Source organism: Schistocerca americana, chromosome 11 (assembly GCF_021461395.2).
Source record: "Schistocerca americana isolate TAMUIC-IGC-003095 chromosome 11, iqSchAmer2.1, whole genome shotgun sequence".
NCBI classification, from domain to species: Eukaryota; Metazoa; Arthropoda; class Insecta; order Orthoptera; family Acrididae; genus Schistocerca; species Schistocerca americana.
In genome coordinates this window covers 107,563,520-107,570,111 of record NC_060129.1, presented here as the reverse complement: position 1 = coordinate 107,570,111, position 6,592 = coordinate 107,563,520, and positions in this window count along the sequence as shown.

The following is a 6,592-nucleotide window of genomic DNA, read 5'->3' as shown; positions in this document are numbered from 1 at the left end:
TAGTACGTAAAGAAATATTAATGTTTTAGTTGCACCACATTTTTCGCTTTGTGATGGATGGCGCGGTCCCGGAGGAGGTTCGAGTCCTCCCTCGGGCATGGGTATGTGTGTTTGTCCTTAGGATAATTTAGGTTAAGTAGTGTGTAAGCTTAGGGACTGATGACCTTAGCAGTTAAGTCCCATAAGATTTCACACACATTTAAACATTTTTGATAGATGGCGCTGTAGTAGTCACAAGCATATGGCTCAAAATTTTAGATGAACAGTTGGTAACAGGTAGGTTGTTTTAAATTAAAATACAGTAAATACGTACATTTCAACATTTTATTTCGCTTGTTCCAATGTGATACATGTACCTTTGTGAACTTATCATTTCTGTGAACGCATGCTGTTACAGCGTGATTACTGTAAATACCACCTTAATGCAATAAATGCTCAAAATGATGTCCCTCAACCTCAATGTATTTGGCAACATGTGTAACGACATTCGTCTCTACAGCGAGTAGTTCGCCTTCCGTAATGTTCGCACATGCATTGACAATGCGCTGATGCATGTTGTCAGGCGCTGTTGGTGGATCACGGTGGCATATATCCTTCAACTTTCCCCACAGAAAGGAATCTGGGGACGTCAGATCCACTTTCTTAAGAACTGCCCCAACCTCGCTGCTCCTCCTTCCTGTAATACCTGCAATGGCCCCCATCCCACCTACTCCCACAAGTGTAAAGCTAAACCCCCTCCAGCCACCCCTGAGCTTACAGTCCCAGATCATACCGTCAATCCCCCTGTCCATCCCAACAATTCCCTCCGTCCACCCCCCACGGCCAAGGACATCATCCGGTTCCTTACCGTTGTGCTCCAAACCATTCACCCTTTTCAGCACCCCAACACCTTCCAACAAATCTCCCTTGCCGCTCGCTCCGTTTTCCACCTGAACACCTTCGCCACCTACTACCACAACCAAGCCCACTTCACCTTCACACGCCTCGACAGCCTAGTTTAAGTCTCTTCCCTTCCCTCTCTTCCCCCCCTCCTTCCCGCCATGGCGTGGCACGAGAATCTCATCCTCTTCCAGAACATTCGCTCCTTCTGCTCCAACAAATACCTCCTCATGCACACCCTCTCCCACCACCAGGTCAACACCTTCCTCTTGAACGAAACCTTTCTCCAGCCCCACCATTCTATCCGCACCTCTCCCTATATCCTCCACCGCACTGACACTCGTGGTCCTCGTGCGCAGGGTGGATTCGCGATTGGCCACCTTAAGCATATCCCCGTCCGGCCACAACCTCTCCTCAATGAGCCCACTAAACACCTTATCCTTAGCGTCTTCTTCCCCTCCCTCACCATTACTTGTGCCACCGTCTATGTCCGCTCCACTGTTCCTCTTCCTTCTGACTTCATCTCGCACATTGACCGCACCTTCTTCACCTATGTGATTGCCGCCGACCTCAACATCCATAGCCGCACTCCTGCTGCCCTTCGGCGGTGGCATCAGTTCCTCTCCACAATCTAAGGTGACCTTGATACCCTTCCCCAGCACACCCGACCTGAAAGTGACACCACCCATGATGTTGTCATTGCCTCCGCCAACCTCCTTGGGCGTATCGCTGTTACCGTCCTTGACCCCACAGGTAGCGATCACCTCCCTGTCCTTCTCACCATAACGTCTGCTCACTGCCCCCCTCCGGCTCCGCACCCTGCACCCCCTACCAAGGTCGTCCATGACTATTGCCGTGCCAACTGGGATGCCTACCGGGACTCCATCTCCACCCAGGTCGAAAGCCACCCTCTTACGTATCGCCATCCTGACGACATCATCCACGCCTCGTCCTTCCTTCAGAAGGTAATTACTGACGCTGTGGAGGCACATGTTCCTACCAAAACCATCCACCGTCCCACTCTCCCTCTGCGGGCTGTCCTCCTCCTCCATGAATCCCGCCGCCTCTATCGCTCCTTCCTGCGCACTCGTGACAGGGATACACTCCAACGCCACCGGCAAATACAGCGACACGTACAGAACCTTATTACAGCAACGAAACGCCGAGACTCGCACCAGACCTGCACAAGACTCGACACCACCCTCCCTATCAACTCCTCCGCCTTCCAACGCCTTACTGGTTCCCTTTCCACTCCCCACTACCCCCTTCTCCATAACGATCGCCCCCTTCCTGGCAACCTCAGTAAGGCCATCCACTTCACTTCCCACCTTTCTGAGGTCTTCTCCATCCCCGATGATCCCAACTTTGATTATTCTCTTTTCCCCACCGCCATGGAACTTGCCGATACCTCGGTCGCTCCACTTGCTCCTAGTCTCCAGTACTTGGGGCAGTTGCCCCCCTCCAACATAAACACTCCCATCACAGCACGAGAAATTAAACTTATCCTCCATTCCAAACGCAACAAAGCCCCTGGTCACGACTGTGTCACCTACCGTCACCTTCAAGAAAGCCCCTATTCCTTCCTGACTGTCCTCGCCCATCTTTATAATGTCATCCTCTCTACTGGCTTCTACCCTGACCTGTGGAAGACCTCCCGCATCTTCTTATTCCTCAAACCCAAGAAACCTCTTCCTATCGTCCCATCTGCCTCACCTCCGTCTTCAGTAAGGTCCTTGAATCCATCCTCTCCCACCATATCCATCAGCACCTTGCTCAACACCACCTACTCCCCCTTACCCAGTGTGGCTTCCGACCCTCCTTCTCTGCTGAAGACCAACTCCTCAGCCTTGTTCACCTTCTGTCCCTCCAGCTCAACTCCCATCGCTCAGCCATTTTTGTTTCCCTTGATCTCCAAAATGCATTTGACCGTGTATGGCATCCCGGTCTCCTCTTTAAACCCTAAACCTACGCCCTGCCTCTCAATTTTGTCCGTCTGGTCGCTTCCTTCCTCTCGCACCGTCCTTCCTATGTCACCCTCCACAACTCCAACTCCCGTATCTTTTATCCCACGGCTGGCATCCCCCAGGGTTCTGTCCTCTCCCCTCTCCTTTATCTCTTGTACTCAGCTGATATGGCCAAGCCACCCCCACCAGTCCACCTTCTCCAGTATGCTGATGACACCGCCTTCCTGGCTCTCTATCCTACCCTTCAACGGTCTCAATGTACCCTCCAAACCCACCTTAACCAGGTCACCACTTGGTGTAACCAGTGGTTCCTCCGTCTCAACCCCTCCAAAACCCAGGCAATCATCATAGGTCGCACCACTCGCTCTTTTCGCCTCCATGATTTCTACCTCACCCTTTATGGTCGTCCCATCCAGCTTACCCCCACCCTGAAATACCTTGGCCTCACCCTTGACCGACACCTCACCTGGACCCCTCATCTCCAGACCATCCAGCAGAAAGCCCATTCCCGCCTCCACCTTCTGAAACTCCTATCTGGCCGGACATGGGGATTGCATCCTTCTACCATCATCCTCCACACATACAAATCCCTCATCCGTCCTATCCTCTGTTATGCCAGCGTTGCCTGGAGCTCCGCCCACACCCGCTTTTACAAGGTCCTCAAAATCCTTGAATGCCATGCGCTCCGCCTTGCCTTCTGTATCCGCCTTCCTTCCCCCACACAGCTCCTGTATGAACTGATCCCCTTCCCCCACCTTCTCCTGTTACTCCAACATCTCCGCATCCTTTACATTGTCCGCAGGCTTGATCCCCCCCACCCTCTGGTTTCCTCCTTCCTCTCCACCCCCCGCCCATTGCCGCGCCTCTATCGCTGTATCCCTCCCTCTCTCCACCTCCACGCCCTCCATCAGGGCAATTTGCAACGCCTCCCCCTCCCGGTTAACGAACTTCGCCGTGACATCTACCCTTCCTTCCAACTATAACCTGGCCTTGTTCCCGCCCCCCACCTCCCCATGGCCCCCTTTTTTCCTCTTCCCTCCTTCTCCCAGAGCGGATTTTCCTCCTTCCCCCCCCCCCTCCCCTGAGACCCTGCACCCCATACTTGCCTCTTTCCTTCCCACATCCCTCCCTACCTGGCCCTCTTCAGCGCGCCCCCCGCTCATTTCCCCCATCTCTTCCCCTCCCTCCCTTCTTCCAGTCTCCCTTATCTCCTTGCGCCTGGCCAATCCTCTGTTTTGATCATCGTCAGCGTGCCACATCAATGTTGTGTTTAGTGATGTTTCTCCTGTGCGTCAAGAGGTGTGATTTTAATTGTGTACTGCCTTGAGGTTCGCTGTCAGTGTTTGTTATGTGCTACGCCATCCATTGATACCTTTTATGCTCCAGTCATACTGTGCCTTGTGTTCTTTTAATTGTTGCAGTGTGTGAATTTTTGTGTGTGCTACTTTTAAACAGTTTTCACAGTTTTTTATCTCCATTTTACGGTCACCCTGTTTTTTGTCTATTGCCTTCCATGATGTTCCCCCTTTTTTATATCTATGTTCGCCATATTCTCTCCTTTGTTATTTTTAAATGTCTTCTATTGTTTGTTCTATGTCTTTTGGCTGAAGAGCAGCGCATATGCTGCTGCCAGCCCACCCCGATGGGGAATCGAAATACAATAAAGAAAAAAAAATATATCAGATATAACCTGTTTAGGATATTTCCTGCAAGGCTATTAACTATTTAGGATGAGGATTATTATGAGCTTGGTGAAATTCTCACATAGACTACCAAGAAATAAGCACCTAATGTTTAAGGTAGGGTGTGTCAGGGTGCACAACGACACAGCCAACACACTTATATACTATTGACCGATATAGGTCAAGCATTTACAAAATATAGTCTGCTACCTAACCTTAGATAGGAATAATATCTCAAAGGTTACATTGTATACAGCGTGACCACGCGCAAAACGCTATAGTTTTCATTAAAAAAGATTCTTTAGTGCAACAAGGTCAAACTTATTTGCCTATGGAAGAATACTTTAAACCATATTGCATAAATATTAAACTTAAACTGGCGTCAAGATCTCATCAAACAGTATTGGCCAGCTTGAATTAAAGGTGGGCATAAGACTTAATGCCTGTGGGTAGAAAGAAAAGACAATGTGTGCCAGCATCGTTAGTAGGTTTGACTACCATATTGTCAGTTCTGTTGGAACTAGAACTTTATTTACCGTAAGGAATATTAATTAAACCTTACTATTGAACGTTACCAAATACTTCGACGCTTAAGACATAGAAATTCACCACGACGTCAACAGCCCAACGAATATCACGTGAAAAACTCGTTGCGCTAGGGCTGACCTCTCGTGGTGACTCCGAGAACTTTTCAAACCACTCTTGCGGTGTCAGACTCTCGTTGCAAGTGCGAAAGAACAGAAAATAATCTCGATAAGAAATTCCAGTTTGGGAATCAAAGATTTGCATGCCTCGAGCGTGAACATAAAATCAAAGTATAGTGCTCTCTTGCAGAACATGAAATAAGAATGGAAACCCTCGAAATACATAAAGAAATTAAAGAATTAGAACTTGAAGAAATTAAAAGATTATCAGACTTTTAAACTGACACACTGTAAATTTCTTCCAGTCTTGTAATGTTCAATACATACCTTGTCAATAAATTTCGCACGCATTGCATTGTGACTGCTGTTACCTTCATTTCCTTGGGGTATGTAGTCTGTTTTAAATTCTTTGTAGATTATTATATGTGGGGTTTTGTATATATCTTAATACAATCTAATCAATTTTCTGAGACCAATTTGTTATGTAGAAGGCAGTTTTTAATATTATTCGTGGTGTTCTTCTTCTGATGGGGAATTAAATAACCAGGAGAAAGGGAAGGAAAATCTGCCTTTCAAATTGAAACTTTTCACATTTATTCAGTTTTTTCAAAAACTTTTTACATACATTTATTGTTAATAAACGCCTTCCCTCACGCCATAATTATCTCTGTTGTCTTCATGCTCTGCAGATGCAGGAATTTCTGCACACACTCTTCTCCCAGCAAATACGTAGTCATCGTTTCAGGTAGCCGCTCTGATGCATTGACAGCCATATCGTGGAAGACAAATGTTGGAACTGTGGTGTCACCGCCAGACACCACACTTGCTTGGTGGTAGCCTTTAAATCGGCCGCGGTCCGTTAGTATACGTCGGACCCGCGTGTCAGTGATTGCAGACCGAGCGCCGCCACACGGCAGGTCTAGAGAGACTTACTAGCACTCGCCCCAGTTGTACAGCCGACTTTGCTAGCGATGGTTCACTGACAAAATACGCTCTCATTTGCCGAGACGATAGTTAGCGTAACCTTCAGCTACGTCATTTGCTACGACCTAGCAAGGCGCCATTACCAGTTACTATTGAGATTATGAATAATGTACCGTCAAGAGCGATGTTCACCATTTATGGATTAAAGTTAAGTATTCCACAGCTACGTCCTTTTTTGCTAGTCCAATTTCCTTGTCCTGTTCCAGACCTCACGCCAGCCTGCGCGAGCTAAAACGCGTGCCTTTCGGCTTCCTCTCAAAACCGGGTTGGCTCTCTTGCCAATCCACAACAGCAACTATTATAACTGCTGCACGATTTACTTTCATCCTGAGTCCTAAACTCAAACAGGGAAACCGCCTTTTCGCCACTCCAAACATTCTTTCGACTTCTGGTCTGGCCTTCTCATGGGCACGATTACAGATTCCCTCAGCCGCCGTTT